Source organism: Strigops habroptila, chromosome Z, assembly GCF_004027225.2.
Source record: "Strigops habroptila isolate Jane chromosome Z, bStrHab1.2.pri, whole genome shotgun sequence".
Lineage (NCBI taxonomy): Eukaryota > Metazoa > Chordata > Aves > Psittaciformes > Psittacidae > Strigops > Strigops habroptila.
In genome coordinates this window covers 52,191,286-52,208,780 of record NC_044302.2, presented here as the reverse complement: position 1 = coordinate 52,208,780, position 17,495 = coordinate 52,191,286, and the positions used below count along the sequence as shown (strand labels likewise).

The 17,495-nt window shown below is 39.4% G+C and overlaps 1 protein-coding gene across 8 annotated transcripts in view; it reads right to left on the bottom strand.

Annotated features, from left to right (window-relative positions):
• Positions 1-17,495, bottom strand: part of ZNF462 (zinc finger protein 462) — a 94,233-nt gene that overhangs the window by 62,578 nt on the left and 14,160 nt on the right. Inside the window, exon 1 of one of the 8 annotated variants that reach the window (XM_030512510.1) lies at positions 3,491-3,590. The exons of the other annotated variants lie outside the window; for them this stretch is intronic. The gene's annotated coding sequence lies outside the window, so the exon portion shown is untranslated. Of the gene's footprint in view, positions 1-3,490; positions 3,591-17,495 lie in introns of those variants that run through there. 8 annotated transcript variants of the gene reach the window in all.

Below are 17,495 nucleotides of genomic sequence, written 5' to 3'. Positions count from 1 at the left end.
AAACAAAGAAATGTTGTGTGGATCAGATCCAAGTGAGCCCAAGCCCATTGCCTGCCTTTCACACCATAGGAGCTCAGCTTTGTAAGGACCCTGGGGATGATGCAGCTCTCTCCCTCAGTCCATCCTGACATCTTACATGCTCCAGAGCTACTCCTTTAAAAAGTTAACTCTGTGCAGAGGGCATGTGGAGAGGATGAAAAAGGGCATCAGATGAATGGGTTTAACTTTATAAAACCAAAGCACCATAAGTCATGTTCTGTACCAGCAAACAAAGCTGCGTAGAACAGCACATCACCTCATGCAGACCCGCACCTCATGCACAACTCTATAAAGAAGCAGGATCTGTGGCTGAAACCCTACTGAAGGACAAGAAAACACTGCTGAACAATGTCTAAAGATTGTTCTACTTTCCCAGTCTACTCCTCAGAAACACTTTGTTTGAGGAGCTCCACTGACATTCTAGCTATTTTAACACTGCCTTTGTCTCCAGCTATCCATCCCCTTCCCCCAAGCTTCCTGCTATATTTGACATTTGCTGGGCTGTAAGCAGAGGCCTCTCTGTCAGCCAGTTCATTTCCTCAGGTAATACAAATCCGTCACTCACCCATTTATAATGGCAGGGAGAATACACAGTTTTATTTGCCCACTGACTCATTTGCAGTATGGCAGGCAGCATCTAAGCCCCAGGTAGAAGAATATACACTTTTTCAGTGCCTTGACAGATCTCAGACTAGTGATTACTGCATGGCTGCCACCCTTCTCTCTAACGACCCTCCCTAAAGATCTTCTCTACCTGTGCAAGTGAAGATCCTCTGTCTTTTTGGGCTGGTGGCAGCAAGATGTCAGTCCTATCACTGATACAATACTCCTGAAGAGGAGGAACAAATTGCAGCTAACACTTAGGAGAACCTTGCTTCTTTTACTTTCCTGTCAACATCCATCTCCATCTGCTTGGTCCTTCCAGGATGGAAGTTTTTGCAGTCGGTATAATATATTAAGCCCAAGTATAAAATAATTAAAATAGCATGCTGGCTCAATTTATGGTGATACACAGATAGCAGACAGCCTCTAGAATAAACTAAGTGGAACATCTACAATGCATTTCAGACTGAGGGAGGTGAGGTGGTGCAGAAAAATTCAGAGTGATCCTAGGACTATGGATCACGATATCTATGAATTGAGTAAGTTTAATGGAAGTTTTCCAGCCAGAAAGTGTTTGGATCAAAGAGGCATTAGAAACTATTACATTAAACCAGGAGAAACGTGATATTCCATGACTATACAGAGAAACATACTTTATGCAGGTTATAAAGAATGATCTCTCTACAAAAATTAAAAAACCAACTTCTTTTTAGCCTTATTTTTCGTCTTTCCAATAATAAGCAGTCCTTTCCCCTGACTACTCTGTACACACTCAAATTAAGGAGAAAACTATTATTAAAACTCAGTTGAATCAAAAGTGATAAGATGTTGAAGCTCCTAATGGAATTCTTCTGTCCTAGTTTAATCCTTTTTGTTTAAATAAGCTGTTTGAGGGTCAGACACTAAGGCCCAATTTCTTTTTCTTCCTCCTAAGAAATACCCAAACAGGAAATGGACTATAAAGAACAAAAAATAACTAAGCCTTTCTTTGTAGTAAGGTCCATGGCTAAGAAGGGCTGAGATTATAACCAAATGCATCCTTCAAAAGCTACAATCCTTGCAAGTATGTAGACATTGCAGAACTATTGTGGCTTTTTTCTTTTCTGCAAGTCTATTACACAAGACCTTGGTTTTTTTCTGCTGTTGTAAATGCTCTACATTTAATCATTTAAAACTGAAAAATTGTCAAGCATTTTAAATAACAAGGAAGGTAATAAAATTCAATTTTAGAGTAAGATAATCAGTTCTTATAAGATTACTCTCATTTTGAGGAAAATGAAACTATTCTTTCTGTACCCTAAAGATACAGGTGAAAGCTGATAAAAGAAAAACTAGTTGCCAAAACTTTATCTCAGAGTATCTAAACAATTCTTAAACTACATATAAAATAAAAAATATCTCTTGTTGTAAGGACAGTTTAGTTCAAGACTAGTTCATCAACATTAAAAGTATCTCTTTGGGAAAAAAAAATAAAGTGAGACCATGAACACCCTGTTCTTCTATTTTCCAGCCACCCAGTCCTTCTATTTAACCCAGTGAATTAAACTAAGAACTTTGCTTGATTTAGAAATAGTTCATTAGAGATTTTAGCTACCTCAGGTCACTACAAATTTGAAACCTGGCCACCATGTTTTATTCAAACACTCTGAAAGAAGATGGCATATCTTCATTATGAAACAAGAAAAGCATAGGAACTAGAAAAGTCCACTCTGGAGAGAAGGGATAAATTAGTTTCCTTAACCTTTGGAAATATGTGTAACCTGGAAACTGAACCCAAATGCTTAATTTCTGTTAGAGGCAGGACATAGAAAACTCAACACAGGTCTCCAAAGAGCACCCTGTCTAAAGCAAGATGAAGACTGGAAGAGATTTTCAATTTTCCTGGCCTAAGAGAGGAGACTTCTTGGGTAAAATCAAGGCAGAAGGATTTTTTAGAAAGTCCTGATGTATATGCCTAGTCAAAAATGGAGCCTTCTCCAAATAGGAAAAAAATATCCTGATTGCAAATACAGGTATGTAATTGAAAATTCAGGGGACAATGGCTCTTCAGGACAGACATTCCTTTTGGCTACATGCTTTTGGCTACAACCAGAAGCCCATCCACACTTGGCTCTAGGAAACCAGTCTGGGCAAGAATTTTCCTCTATCCCCATTGGTACACTTAGCCACTGCTTTGCCTGCAGAGAGAGAACTGCTCCAGGGAATATTAGCTCTCTGGAATGGAGGGGACAGAACAGCTTGACTGCCAACAACTGCACAAACAAAACAGAAATGCAGTCAGGTCGTGTATCTGCATATGGAGCAGATCCATTTTACTGTGAAGGCTCCTCTTAGTGTTACTGTTCTCACTAGAATCCCTCTGCAACTGACCTTAGCATGTCTTCCTACAAACACTTTCATCAAGCCTCCAGGTCATCCTGCCTGTCACACCAAGCTATGTGCGTGAGAAGAACCAGAAGTGAGGTTGCACGCACAATTGGGACGTGCTTTTGGACTTAAGAAGGGTTCTCTAAAATGCAGTAGCTCTGTTTAAAGTAACTCATGGGTAGACAAACCTTGACATTTACTCTGTGCAGAAAGTAGATGGAAGTGGATAAGAACATTTTTAGCTAACATTTTTTGAGAATTTCAAAAAATACGCAAAAGAACACAAGAAAATTCAATCCCTGTGATGGTTTAAAACACGCAACAGAATTTTCAACCTGATGAGATACACATGCTATTTTCTACAGTTCCAAAGCAAAGGAGTACATAATTGCGATTGGTTTTACTGATGATTATAGAACAACTTCAAAAAGGAACCAAATTTTGACTTAAAGGGAAGAAACTTACAAACTTCCCAACTTACTGCTTTTCCAGGAGATGCACATAAATACTTTCAGTAGATCAAGTGTCATTGAATCCTCCAGCTCAGGAGGTTTTAAAATAAAGCAGGATTACTTCAAAGCAGAACCATATAAAAAAATTCCTTTTTCTTTTTTCTTCTTCTTACTAAAGGAACAAAGATGGAAACAAGCAAGAGAGGGGAAGAAAAAAAACCAATAAAAACCAAAAACAAAACCAAAACAAACATGCAAACAAACAAACAAAAACAAAACAAAACAAAACAAACCACCACAAAAATGAAAAAAAAAAATAACCCCAACAAAACAGAAAACCCCACAAAGACCATAGATGCAACTCTTATAAAATTGTGTCCCCTCAGATTTGTGCTGGTTAAAAGGACAGGATGCATCTTTTCAACTGCTCATGGAAAGGAGACATGGACATTCACAGAGATAACCACCACATGTCTCTTTTCAGTAAGGGTTCAGATAAGTGAACAGTCCTTCAGACACAGGATTCAGCAACACTACTTGCCAGTCAGGTGAACCTCTTCCCTGTTTTTTCATCCCCAAAGAGGCATACATGAACCTTATGAGACCAAAATACATACAGAGTGTATTTTGAGGTACTTCATTTATGTTAGCAAATGTCATTTTACACTGGGGGGGGGGGGGGGGGGGGGGCAGTAAAAATGTGGTTTGTAATCTATTCTAGACTTTGTTTCCCTTTAAAACTCATTTGAATAAAAGGCATTTGTACTTTTTGATTTGTTTCTTGCACAAGCATTCATTCAAGCGTGGGTTCTTGTTTGCAGGAATGTATGCAGAGTGGAAGTTTCACATTAATTTAGGACTTCATTGACAAAAAAGTCTATGCCAAAAGTATACAATCCATCCTGCAGAAATTTCATTTTTCACTCTGCTGTTTATGGAACACCAAAGCAAGACAAAAAATAATATATATTTCAGGTTTCCATTTATTTATCACAAACAAGCCATCTAAGTCAGCAGAAGTGACTTGCTCTCAGGGAGAGAACAGACTGAATTATTCCCCTGGTTTTCAAAGAGGTTCAAATTAATGAAAAAAATCTGAAGATTCACAATCTCTAGGTAACATGTAAGGAACAAAAAGGCAGAATTAAATATATCAAGTAATACTGACACTCTATTCCATGCAGTTACTACACATTTATGGAACTCATGCAACCTCAGACCATACTACATTGTTGTAGGCTCCCTCTGTGCGAAAAGCAAGGTTAGTGAGTCTGCACCATGGAGAACCTTCTTCCTTTACCTGGTAATGGAGAAGCCCAGGGAAGTGAAGTAGCCTGGCTCCAGGTCACAGAGCTAGTATATGGCACAGCCAGCAGCAGAAAGTGGGTTTCCAGGCTCCAGCCCTTCCCCGTTACACCACATCATTACCTTTCTGTGCCACTGCCCCTGAAACCCCAGTGTTAACTTCCCACAACAACTACAAACGGAAGGTTCTCCAGTACACTAGAAGTTAAAATTTCAGAAGCAGGGGTAAATCATACACCACACACAAGGATATAAATAACTGATGCTCTTTATTTATCTTTTTATTTACTTCTTAACTGGAGTTTCCATTTCCAGCTTTCTGCACAAAATCCAGGCCTTTCGCTGAAGAATTTAGGTCAACTCAGCAAAATGTCTGCAGAGTTGAGGAGAAGAATCCCAGAGGAGAGAGAGTTTAGGGATGGTGAACATGTTCTAGCCCTCATATTACTTGATATCACAGTGGAAGGAGGGACATGGAAAAAAGGGTGTCATCCAAAAAGGGAGCTTTATGTGGGGGTGAGGAAGGATACTTTTTTTTGAAGGATTGACAGTTAGAAAAACTGAAATTCTTATATGGTCTGAGAAGCTTTCCTCTTAATAAGATCTTGCCAAAACTGCTGAATCCTTCTACTCTTTTCCCAAACTCTTGTAAATAATGAGTGATGATTCTTTTGTCTAACAAATGTTTGGAAGAAAAAAACCTGTCAAAACTTACTGGAAGTCATCAAAGGCAATCTTCTTTATGGCACCGTTATAAAAATACCTGCAAAAGGAACACTCTCAGTCTTCCTCAATGTCTTCTGTAAGCAGGAGGTATTCATGACCAAAGAAGAGGAAGTTTGATTTAATCAAACCTCTCTTTCACAGGTGCTAGCTGGAGCCCCAAAGCATTTGCACACTTCCACTCCACTCTGGCTAACAAAATTTATGAGAACAAAAAAAGCAATTAGTTTTCACATGCTGACAGTTGCACCTACCCTTCATTGTTAGGACATCACCACAACCAAGAACCAGATATTTTATGGATTTTTAAAAAAAGTGTTCAGACTGTAAAAGAATCAAGCCTACAAAACCTTAAGGCTACAGCATCACCTTCAGTGGATGTTCAACTAGTACGTAATGCTAAGATGTTTCTTCTGAAAAACTTCAATAAAATAAGTGTTCCATTTTGAGAGACTGGATGTATAAGAAAAACATAACTTTCCAAAAAAGGTCATTAGTCTGTGCTCAGAGCCATGCACAGCCTTCCAAGGACTCCTGATCCCATTTAATGTGAACCCAAACTCTGCAGAAGGAGCTCACAGACACAAAGCAGTCTGTGTAGTAATCCAAAATACTGCTGGCATTCCTGCTGAAGGAAGCATACTGAGCATGCTTCATCCTATGTCTGCACAGCAGAACCACCCCAAGATCTGCCAAAAGCCTTGTCTGTCATGGGTAGCTGTGACTGTTACTTTGCTTGGGCAGAGCTATGAAATGGTAACACCTCTTCTTTGTTTTGGGTTTGTTTTTTTTTTCCCCTGTAGCTGTCAACTGAGATATAAAACATGCTTGCTGCAGCTGGAAGAAGCCTAGCTAAAAACCCAGTTTGCCTTTACTGTGGGGTACATCCGTGGATTGGGGTGGGTGAGTTCTGGAAACTACATCTGCCCACTCCATGCAGTCAAAAGTGTAGGCTCCAGTCTTTTAGCACACTAGCTTGAGACAGCATACAGGCAGATAAGACTGTGCACAGCTTCCACCAGCACAGAGTTTCTCTCATGTCACCTGAGAGAAGCACACTCCCTGCTACTTCACACTGAGCCACTGGAGAAACCCTGACTTCCCACCCTTGTCAGCCCAGCTCACAATTATCAAGCAAAGTTGATATGACATCAGCCTTTTGGGGAAGCAGGCAAAAAAGGTTAAAACTTTCACATTCTTCATCCCTCTCTACGTTCATAAGTGATCAAGAATTGTATCTTCCACTTTACTTTGACTGAGTAGTGTCACCTTTTCTTTCAAAAGATATTCCTAACACAACTTATCTCACCTTCTAAGCTGTGTTCCTGTCATTAAATCTTCATTTTTGGCTTTTCTGCCATAAATAATTCTTCCTTATCTATCTATTACCTCCTCTGTAAGCCTCTCCTTCTCCAGGTCTTTTACCAAGATGCAAACTGATCATCTGCTATTTCCACAGCCGAACAGAGAATGATGCTCATGATGAGTATCTTTAAGGTAGCTCTGAAGATGAAGGAGTTGGTCTTTCCTTTCTTCTGAAGATGTTTGGTGTGCTGGTCACTCAGCATTCGATATGAAATAAAAGCCACTGCTTTTATCTTTTAAGAAAAAAATGATCAAAAAAGACCACTCCGCCCAGAACCACTACTCAGAAGGGCGGAGAAAATGAGGGAGAGAAAAGGGAAGGCTGGGAAGAGGTTACAGCAGACACTACCAGGAATGACTTGACAGTCATCTGGTCTTACAGTCTCTCAAGCCTGCTGTTCGTGAGGGCCCTCCCATGCACTCCAGAAACTGGTATCTGAGGCTGCAGAGGTCTTACTTTTCTTCCTCTCTCTTTTTGAGGAACAAGTTTGTCATTTTGGTTCTCATTGTCTGTTGCTCTGAACTCAGTAACTGATATAACTGTGGTCAGTCAAGATATTGTGTATGTGTGTGTGTGTATGTATGCTATGTCTGGATCCTCAGGAAGGCAGCCTGGTATTTTATTTTTAAACTTTGGCTCTTGTTGCACAGGCCCACATATAATGGCTCCACTCCTGAAGGTTGGATAGTCTTCTGCTATCAGTTTTCAAAGAAAAACAAAGCCAGGCAAACCAATACCACCAAGAGAACAGGAGCAAAGTCCTCTCCTAAAGATTTTCATTCCCTTATAAAAAAACCAGGAGATCACAGAAAGATTAAGCCCTCAGTGTCATTCCAACTTCCTGATGCTGTATTCTTACAAGCTGCAGAATATCATGTAAGTCCCAGTGACTGCCGTGGTTTTAGAGATTTCTCCAGGTTTTTATTTCTAGAAATTTGCTAGACTTCTGCAAATTTTCCCCAGCTGAGGACCAGACCTTTATGTGGATCAGTACTTACTACAGCCTTTTATTATGATGTGGAGGGTCAAAATATGAATAAGTTTCTCTTCACCTGGAAACAGAACCTGCAATGGATCTTCAGGGTCTCAGAAGCTGAAGGAGGCAGAACCAGACTTCCTAATCATAGGACTAGTGCTATGGTTCACCCTTCCTGAAGATCCTGTCCTTCAGATGTGTTGCAAAGCTGACAAACTAACTTATATCATGTGCCTCTAGCCACCTGCAGTACAAGATCATTTTGGCAGTGAAGCTTCACTGTCAAAAAAAAGAAGTGTTTTCTTTTCTGCTGAGCACACAGGGGCTTTATCTATAGGTTTGATTACTAGAAAAAAGGAAATGTTCAAGTTAAAGACAAGAAGACTCCTTTGCACCTATCTCTGGGAGAAAAGATTTTACTCAGAATATGGGAGAGAAATGGAGAGGGAATAGGTTGCCAAAAGGAAGTTACTTTTTTATCTTTACTTGCATTTTATGATGGAAGACAGCCACTAATCTCATCATTACTTACAGGCTAAAATAGTCATTCATTCCAAAACCAAGAAACAGAGGAAACAGCTCAGTCCTCTTTCTCCTTCTTCTTTCCTGAACTCCTTTGTTTTCCCATTGTCTTCTAACACCTCCAGAGACTACTGCAATAGAGAGTTCTGAATCTTGAAAGCAGTCTTCAAAAACTGAAACTACAAATTAAGAATTGAAAACAACTTGTCAATTAGGGAATCAAAACTGTCCTTCATCCTGCTGTAGTAACTGGTTTATAAGGTTAAAAAGAAAAGCATTTACAGTGAGACCTCTACTGCAGCTTGACCTTTGAAACCAAGCTAATGTACCATTTTTCAGAGAAACTGACTTGTTTGTGCATTAATTATCAAGATGGTCTAATGATAGTGCTTACTCTTAAAATCTTTGATTAGCACAGAAGACAAAAAGAGTTAATTTCTAAGTTTCCTAAATTTGTCATCCTTAACAAATTAAAGTCTAAGATTTTGAGAGTGATAATAAAAAAGTGAAACAGATTACTACTGAAAGGGTAATCTACTGAATCTACAGACATGCTTTCATACCTGATATCTCTAATAGGTTACTATAGGAAACTGATGTTAACAAATTCAGATTGGGTTTTTATGCCACAACCACATCTGTGGTAACTACAGCACCAAAGTCATTAGTTCCTGTCTGTAAAACCCGGACTAAGGTTCTGGGTGACTGAAGTGCTGGGTTGAGAGTCCAGAGGAAACCAAAGGTCTTCTCTCCGGGGAATTTACTAATCCTTTAGAAACCACAATGTCAAAGTCTATAGTAGCTCTGTCAGGACTACAGAAACCCTGTTCCATTTTTTATTTTCCTCTACTGAGACAACAAAAAAAATATATCAAATTTTTAGAGGATGGCAGCTTTCACCAACTTTGTGCACAGATTCTGCTCTGAGGACAAAATGTAAATAATTTGCCCATAGTTTTAAACCTAGAATAGAGAAATGGAGGAAAACCCACTATCAAGCCTAAACTGATAACTACAAAACTGCAATCAGCCTTATTGTTTCACTTAATTTGGTTATTTGCTTCCCTTTTCTTTGCCCGGTGAGAAAGAGTCTTCCTGCAAGTTCTGGTAAAACTCAACTCTCCTCCTTATACTCCCTACATCTCCAAGTTACAGCATTCGCATGAGCTGTTCTTTAAGATAATTACTCTCTAACCTGAGATAATGGCAGTGGGAGTTCTCTTGCTGAAAGTTAGCCTTCCACAACTAGAGAGTTGTCCACATCCAGCTCAATTGTAACAGTCTAAAGCCCGTCTCCCACTACAGCACCTGAGGAGAAACTACACTTAGACTTGACATTTTAGGACTTTCTTCAGAGTCCATTAGTTATCCCAATAGCTCTTTTTCCCAATATTATATTAGAAATAAAGAACTATTTATGTAGCAAACATTTTTTAGTCTTAGATTCCAGTCACTGCATCTTGTTACAGCTTGGTACAGGTTCCAGATTCCTCTAATATTTGACATAGTCTGTCAAGTTAACTGCTGTAGTCCTCTAAATGTCACTTCTGAAAACCTGTGAAAGGGAAGGATGGACTACCTGAAAGCAGTCACTGTGAAGCACAATTTTCCAGGTTTCAAATCATGACTGTCCCCAGTATTTTCACACTCATCTTTACAGACATGCCAACACCAGGAATGGATTTAGTATTCCAAGAGTGGTACTTGCACAAATCAGCAAAGAGATGACAGTGTCTCCTGTGTGTATACATCTAAATACCATCCTAGTCCACTTAGCTATTCTAACCATTTTGAATTATATCTACTACTTTTCAGGATCACTGTTTTCTCATTCAAAAGGAAGACAGGACTCTTAAAATCCACATAGGCTACAAAGCCAAGACATTTCTTGAGGGAGTCACAGAGCATTTTCTATTCCACATTTTCTATCCATTACAGATATAAACTGAATGAGGAGCTTTTAGGTTTGATATATTTTTAAATATAAGTTACTGGTGTAGAGAACAGAAGGAAAAAGGAAAAGACTCTTTAAATCCTGTCAGATATCCTTCTTGTCTGACCTGTGGGATGCGTTTGTTTGCAATGGAATGGGTCCAAAATAAAAAGGAAAACTCTTGCTTTTCTCTTTGGGATCAAGGGCTCTCAAAGGTAGAGCACTGGTGTTATTTGTTTGATCTATCAAAGCAAGGTCATAATTTGCTTTGGTCACAGAAAGCCCCAACAGTCTTTTCTGATACATTAGAAAAGCCAATGGCCAATGAGACCTATGATTTCTCTGCTCTTTCTGCATCAGGTTTTCCCATCCCACAGTCCCGTTCTCCCAGAGCTGCAAAAGCAGCTGGATGATCCCTGAGGAGCTAACCCAATTCTCAATCCCTTTTACTTGGAAAAAATAAAGCACAGAAGGTGTTAGACTTAGATCTAAAGACTGTACATATAGATGTTTTGATGATTTCCCTTCTTCGGCCTGACTGCTTTATGAACATTTGATGACAGCCCAAAAATTTGCTGTTGTCTTTTAAGAATAATGGGTAAATTTAAAAATTCAACATTTGGCCACAGGAATTTCAAACATCCACCTTGCTTGACCTGACGGATGACTAAGAAATGAAGCACAATCACTCTTGTTCAAACTTTCATGCCAGCTAACCCTTCATGGTTCCTCTTTTGTCTAGGCCATGATATAGCCTTTTTTTGTGAGACAGTGCTCTGACTTTTCAGAAAACAGTGATTGGTCCAACTGTCTTATATCTCAAGGAGTTCTATTATTAAGAAAATAATAAAAACATCCCACTACACAAAGATAAGATCTGCTTAATAAAAAGTTGGGAAATACAATAGCTTCAAAGGATGCTTTTCTGAAGATCTCCAAAACTAGTCAAGATCCTCTGCTGTGCCTCCTATTTCCTGAAGAGGTGAGTAAGCAGAAGATAATAAGAAATTCTTTTGCAGCCTTATCTGTACTTAGCACCAGAAAGCACTCACTTTCAGACCCAAATCTTTATCACTTGGGAGACTGCTCCTTGATCTATTTGTGAGATTTATGTCCACTCTGGAGATTTTTCCTCTTGTCCTTACTCCCATGTATTGCTTAAAAGCTCGCTGAACTCCTTACCATTAGACATTTTTAGAGTATATGCATTTTTTATCACCCTGTCCAAGTAACAGAGATTTAGCTTAGACATGGTGTAACTGTGGTTGAATAAAGGAGACAAGGCAACTCGTATCACTATTTCCTCTCCCCAAGAGTACTTCCTGTAGGTCAAAGGAGCTGCAAACTCATACTGAAGGTTCTGTTGGGTCAAATTCAGCATCACACATTCTCTGGGATGGGTTTTAACCCTCTCCTAAGAATTTCACAATTGCTTCTGGTTCTAAATATGCAGTCATGGCACCCCAGTTGCCACATATTTAAAAGTTTCAACACAGGTATTAACTCAAGGAGTCTGATGACTTTGTGATGTGCTTTTATAACTGAGCTCCTAAAGCAGCATCTTCATCCCCACTGCACACTAGTGATAGATTCTGTCAGCATCCTGTGGAACTAAATACTTCTCTTTTGAATTGACATAACCTTCTAGACCATATATGGGAGAACAAATGCTGGAAGGGATCCCATGGATCACCAAGACTGGTTCTGTTATCACAGACATAAATTTAATCTCCATTAACTTGAAAAAAAATAAAGATAGCATGCTTGCTAAAGAAATGACAGCTATGGGACCCTGAGCCAAGGAAAGTTTCATTTTAAAGAAACGAAGTACCATATGAAAATCTCCTGATCAAGAAAAACCTAACTGCTAGCAATTTCGAGTCTCTGTGGCCATGCAAACAGGTAATACACAGAGATCTAACCAGTTATGATATTGATAGAACTTCTACACCCCTTCTTTTAAAGGATTAATTTCTCAGTGGAAATCCCCCTTGAGGCTGGAAGTAAGTATTATAGTTCTGAAACGTGAAATAACCTTCTCTTCTGCCCAGCTTATCAAAAATCCCTGTCCTCTTCCACCTTCTTTCATATTTCCTTGGCCTCAATATACCATTAAAAGAGGTGCTTACCACTAAAATCACATTTGGGTTAATTTGGCTCTGACAGCTTGGCAGCTGGAGCAAGAGAAACAGAAGGATTCTCCCAAGCAGAAGATCCTGACTGTCCCAGTAATTTGATAAGCCCAGCTCTCCCTATGTAAAAATCACATCAGGAACATAACTGAGAGGTATACCAGAAGACAGGTGAGTTATTCAGGGGAGACAGGAACAGAAAAAAGGAAAAAGGAAAAGAGAAAAAAAAGAAAAAGAGAAAAAAGGAAAAGAGAAAAAAAGGGAAAGAGGAAAAAAAAGGGAAAAAAAGGAGAAAAGAAAAAGGGAAAAGAGAAAAAGGGAAAAGAGGAAAAAAAGAAAAGAGAAAAAAGGAAAAGAGAAAAACTAAGTGAAAAAAATTTATTTCCTCATGCACAGAAAAAGTCTTAAATCATTCTTTAGTAGGAGGTCAGAGTTAATTGGATCTATACCCACTGAGCTTCCTTCAAGGTAGTCGTGGTACTGTATTCCGGTGCGGAACATTTCATCAGCTTCCTGATAACGGTTAAGGTTTTCTAGGCAGGCTACAGAAAAGAAAGTACTTTTTCAATACCAGTAGTGCGTTGCCACACTTTCCTATCACAAACTGTCAGCCTGCCAATGCAGAGAACTTCTAGAACTCCTGCTTTCTCTCTTCCCACAGAACACAAAGCAGCGTATTCCTTCAGAAGCTCTATTCAACCTCCCTTTCTTCTCTATGAGTCTGCATCTTTGAGACAATGGATAAGAGGAGGCGGACCACTTCTTCCATTCATTTGCTTAGCCTGCTGAAAAGTCAGATCTGCCTGATCTTGCACAGAAGCATTATCCTTTGTTCTGATCAGGTTGCACAAATAGCTGTGCTTGTGACAGTCCCCAGAGCAGAGATTTTTTTCATGACCAATATGATTACAGCTCACACAACACATTGTGTCCTACTAAAAATGTTGCAGCTTGTTTGCTACCAGATCCAGTTCTCCTACAAAAATACGCAGTAAGGAAGAAGAGGAAAATGTGCAATGCTGTCTCTACAAGTACCCTAGCCAAAAAAAGCCAAAATATTTCTAGCCTCACTAAACAAGCCCGAAGTCATAAGAACATGAACGGCCTTGAGCTGAAAGAGTTACATGGGTACAGGATGATTATGATTCTCAAGATATCCCACCACTTCTCTGTAGGTTAGGCACTCCCCATGCTGATCGGCAACAGCTGCCTTTACAGGTCCTGACAGCTTACTTCTTCCCACACAGACAAAGTGGGCTGGCCCCAGCCACCCCCACCACTGTGGTGACATACCTTTGCCCAGAATTCACACCTGGACTGCTTGCAAGCCATCTGCAACTGAAGAGACACAGGTTAGCCACTGCCAGGTTATATGAATATTCAAAGTGGTATGTCTAGTAAGCAGTTCAGTTTCCCACACTGACAGAAGAATAATAAATCACCACATCTACTGATAAGAGTCATGAGCTCTCTAAAGGTTACAAAGCATGGCTTTAATTTTCCCTTCCCCCTGTTCTACCATAATACACACTACTTATAAAAACAGTTGTTATCACACACCCTTCCTTTTCCTAGGGCAGAAAATCAAATTAACCAGAAAACACAGCCTATAGGTTCTTCAGAACTTCAGCTTGTTGGAAAGTACTCATTCAGGTTGGAGGATGAACTTTATCTAGTACTTCCAAATTTCTTACATTTTTGCCGAAGTGTAAGTATGTATGCCATGTCATCTCTCATACCAGGTAAAACCTTGAATCCCCATTTCTGGCTTCTAGCCAGGATTTAAAGAGGAAAAAAGGATTGCTAATCCATGGTTTGCAATGAAACAAACACCTACCATGGCGGAAAAATCCTCCTGCCTTTAGCCAACTCTAATCTAATCTTTCCTCACAGCTATAATATCACTGAGTGCTTCACTCCCTAACTTCAGCTTCACATATGGAGCACAGGGAATCACTGATACAAACCTTTAGTACAAGGCCCGTCTGAAAAAAATACATAAGTGGGTCTGATTAACACTCCTGAGTTTGCCATCAGAAATCAATACAATTCTACGAAGATATTGCTATTTTTAGTAACTAAAATACCCTCAAAAATGCAACAGCATTATATGATTTCTGTTTCATAGAGGCTTGACTTTCCTTCTATTATCCCAGTCTTGCTTTAGCACATATTTTATATTAGAATGCGTTCCAGGAGGCATATGGCAATAGAACTAGGTCAACCATTAACCAAATAACAGGAAGCTGCTCTGCAGAGCACACCCTTCAAAGCTTACTTAATGAGCTAGCTCTTCAGAATGTGTCCTTCAGTAAGGTTGAAACTAACAGTTCCACAGGATTTTCTTTAAAGCCGCATGGTCACCCATGTTAGGCGGCCTCTGGACATGACAAACTCTGAACAGTCATCCCAAAGTGTAAAGGCATCTACGTCAGGTGTTATGAGATGAAGAACACTCCACAATCATGCATGGGTCATTGAACATCAGGAACCAGTTCAATTTCTTCATCTTATCTGCAAGCAGAACCCATCCCATCATTAATCTACTCCCACAATTTCAGCAAGGAACAAAGGAATTTGCCTTTGTAGAGCCTGGGGGGAAGGATACCTTCACTAGATAAAGAGTTACCATCTCTCTGCCTCCTTATATGTTTTCCTTTCAGAGGGTGGCAAATTACTTCACCAATGAATGTCAACTCGAAACACTTCTGGAGTTTGAAAAAAAGGGCTGATATTAAGGTTTGCAAGGCAGTGTCTGACTAAATTCTTCATGTCCCGTTTTCCCCTTAGTCTTGTTGAGATACATACAAGATTTAACATGATCTGTCAAATCAGGAAGAAAAGAATTCCAGCATCCTTCCTGATACCTTCATTTGCTCCATCTCAATGTTATCAATTGCTTCCACTAAATATTTTAGGCAACCATAAGTGTGCGGGCTTGAAATATAAGTTATTAGGACTCTCATAAGCATCAGGTGCCAACAAACGGAACATACAAGTAACATGGAGGTTAGAAAAAGTTCTGATTCATATTACACGTTAACAAAGCAGTAGAGGTGGCCTGATCAAATTGTTTCTAAACAAATAAACATGAACACTTGCCAGCACTCCACCTGAAAAGAAGTTTGCGTACAACAGCTACTGACTGCCATCACACAACGGTTGCAATAACATGGTAACTCAGCAGCTACGTACCACAAAGCAGTATCAACTTTTCAAACTCAAAAAAGTCACCATCAAGCTATGTGACTACAGTCAAATCTTGACAGTAAGCATATAGTAATTATAAGATTATTATTATTAGTTTAGTGTATTAATATTATTTTTTTCAATACCCTTAGAAAAATGGATACAGCCTCTTATTTATCACAGTCTTTCTTTTGAATGATATTTCTACAAAACAAAGCATCCAGATATCTTGAAGTCATTATTTATGCAAAGAAAGCCAACACCAAAAAAATCCTCTCTACACCACCACCACCACTTATGTTTCTCTATAATTTCTAATAGGAGGCTGTGCTGCAACTATATATATCTCTCCCAAGAGTTTCCCCAGTAGCTCACATCTATCCTTGTGACATCAAAAATAAAACAAAAAAAGCAAAAAGCCCCCCCAGGAATGTCCAACAGATGTTCTTCTAGTGCCTCCATAACTGAGAACTTCTCTGTAACCTGATGTTTGTGAGATATGAACTCAAGTCCATCTTTCTGGTGCGACATCCTGCTGGTCTACCAGATAATAATTCCAATTCCTAATTATCAGACACAGGAAATGATGAGGCATCCATGATGACAGAGAAAACAGTCAGTATGTGTGATCATATGTCCCTGCAGATTGCTTTGTATCTTAAGCGACAGCTCCTTGCTGAAACAGGCTAACTCAGTGGAAGACTGCCAAGCATGCTGTGGTGAGATTATCATCTTAGTAGTTATTTATAATAAACTATCTAAAGCAAGTATCACCTTTTTTGGTAGGAAAAAGTCAAGGACAATGTATTTTCTTTGCAGTATAGAGATGTTCTATGAGAAAAAGTACAGACAAAAATCTAGAAGCATTATTCACTTGCATATGAAGAAACACTTCTGATAAATGTTCTCCAGTAATGTGTTCCAAAAACTGTTCAACACCACTACGAAAAACCTACAAAATTACAAGCTTCTAGAAAATACAACCTGCAAGGGAAATTACGGGGACAGACATGACAGAGAGAGCATACCTCAGAAAAGGTCTCTGGATTTGCCTACATCCTTAATACTTCTGATGCTGAAACAATTAGCACAACCAAGAAAAAATTCTGCCTTGAGAGATGGTGTTTGAGTTTCACATAATTCTTCAGTGCCACTTCTTTGCAAGTGCCCCATAGAGAAGTGCTAGACTCCCATAACTTCCACCAAAAAATCTCCTGAATGGGGTCAAAGGAGCAAGGAGGAGGAAGTTACTGCAGAACTGAACAGTCTTCACACAGAAGCCATGCTTTATATTCACCCCCTCCTCCTCCCATCACCAAATTGCAACTGGGAAAACATAACTGTGGGTTGACTACTCCCACACTCCCACTCCAGTTCTTAGGAACACATGAAGAAAGTCATACGTTTGCAGGGCTACCACAGAACAGCATCTAAGACAAGGATTCATTCAAGGGGAGCTGTAATATTATTCTTTGAAAATCCTGCAGAACAGGCAATAGAAACCATGAGAACTCTGATTATGGAGTTCAGCTCTGCCATGCCCATCAGGAAGCAAGCTCTGGTGCTCTAGAGCTTCCCAGGCTGCAGCTGCAAGAAATCATCTCCAAATGTTTTTTGGGGGAAAACTCAACAACAAAAAACCCAAACCAGCTGTCCAGCCTGTGACTGAGCTGACAGTAGACATATCACTAGATATGTCTTCATATCTAGTAAGTCCATATCTATGTAAGTCCACAGAATGCTTAGCAAGCTTATTTAGAAGTTATTTTTCTGAATATTTAGATTGTCATATAACAGTATTCGGCTCTTTAAAATTGGAAAAAAAAAAAAAAAAGGTATCATGGTAATTTGCCACTACCTTTAACCAAATAAGAAATTCTAATAGGGC